This window comes from Ornithodoros turicata, chromosome 3 (genome assembly GCF_037126465.1).
Source record: "Ornithodoros turicata isolate Travis chromosome 3, ASM3712646v1, whole genome shotgun sequence".
In the NCBI taxonomy this organism is placed as follows: Eukaryota; Metazoa; Arthropoda; class Arachnida; order Ixodida; family Argasidae; genus Ornithodoros; species Ornithodoros turicata.
This window is the reverse complement of record NC_088203.1, coordinates 44,994,861-44,996,438: the sequence shown is the minus strand read 5'-3', so window position 1 is coordinate 44,996,438 and position 1,578 is coordinate 44,994,861. Positions and strand designations below refer to the sequence as shown.

The 1,578-nt window shown below is 45.6% G+C and overlaps 1 long non-coding RNA gene across 1 annotated transcript; it reads right to left on the bottom strand.

Moving 5' to 3' along the window:
• Window positions 1–271: 271 nt before the first annotated feature.
• Window positions 272–1,062, bottom strand: LOC135386979 (uncharacterized). The gene is made up of 3 exons (XR_010420756.1): window positions 895–1,062; window positions 632–830; window positions 272–299 (listed from the first exon to the last, which is right to left on the bottom strand). It is a non-coding gene; the product is annotated as an uncharacterized LOC135386979 (long non-coding RNA).
• Between the last annotated feature and the right edge of the window lie 516 nt (window positions 1,063–1,578).

The window sequence follows — 1,578 nt, the reverse complement described above, 5'->3', positions numbered from 1 at the left end:
CACAGGTTTCCTCTAGAGCGAGTTCCTCCTGTGTTCTGGCTGGAGCTGGGAGTTGCTCCTGTGCTCCACCAGGAGCTGTGACTAGTTCCATCTAGGAAACAACCAGTATGCCATACAGCAATTGCCACGACATAGCAGAAAAATACAGAATATAAACCTAAACGTATGAAGCACAAACACTGTGCAAGGAAATGCTGTGAACACTGCGTATCAAGCCCTGAGAGTGTGAACATGAAAGTGACACTCACTTCATGCTCTGCTTCACATGCTGCCTCAGGTGCTGTTGAAAGCTGTGCTACCTGGAACATAACCGACATTATATGTGTGCCATAGGTAATGAAATATTGCTAGGGATTGGCAGAAAAATGTAGATCACAAGTCCATATCTCATGTGCTGCACTTTCTCGTCATGTTACTTAATTGAAAATTTCAATAAGGTTACAGCGCATGACCAAAACAAAAAGTATGTTCTCTGATTACAGAATTTGCTATTCAAGTTTTTTCTTTCCTTTCTTTTATTTTTGTCGACATTAACGCTCACTGATTCATAACAGGTTGTCACAATTTCTTGTACCGTTCAAACAATATTATACGCACTTTGGAGTACGGGAACGAGAGCACTCAAACGCACCTGCAGCTCAGGAGCAGACACAGAAGGATGAGCGATGGGCACCGCACCAGGTCTTAATCGAATCCGTGCTAACGATGTCCTGTCCATGTCACGGTTCTGAAAGTGCTTGGAGCACACTACACTGTGTTTGCTGGGTGTCCATCCAGTTCTCCCAATGGCCTCAACCCAAGCTTCTCGAAGCGTAGGATCTCGTGGGAAACTGTAATCAATAAATAGAAGTAAAGTCAACTGTCGTACGATGTGCGACAAACGCATATACTTACCAGTGAAATGTTACGCCCGAGGCTTTTGTTGCCTCGCCGGACCGGTGCTGACAGCCCATGTAGCAACAACGTCCCATATTTATTATTGTAAAGTGTTATTCACAACTTTAAATACCTAAAAGCCGCACAACGACACCAGACTAACACCACATAGTTGCGTTTGGCAAGTTGCCACCGATTGCCACACAGCTTAGAAATCACGCCAATTTGTTTTCGTCGCCTTCCGTGCGCGCCGTATCGTCTGCTAGTGACGTCAGGCCTGGACAAGATGGCGGTTTTGCAAGGAGCGACCGCTTGGGGGTGGTTACAAGATCTGGGACTTCTGGCACCCCTGTGACTGCTATACAAATATGTGGCTGGCATTAGCTTAGGCTTATCACATACCATGCCATCCCCAACACAATTGACCTTCACGTAACACACGAAAAACATGTCTGTGTAAGAGCTTGCTTCACCATAGTTCATAAATCTTGTGGTTATGTGTGTGGAATTTTTCATTTCTTTTTAATGGGAAATTTTTTTTTTTTTTTTTTGATTGGGTGTTAGCGCCGCGAAGCAACTGTGGCTATGAGCGACGTACAGATGTGGACAGACGGAGAGAGGATAGCAGGAAGAAGTGGGGGATAGGGGGGTTAGTATGCGTCCTGGGCCGACTTCAGGGGGAACTGTGCCGACATTCGTCTG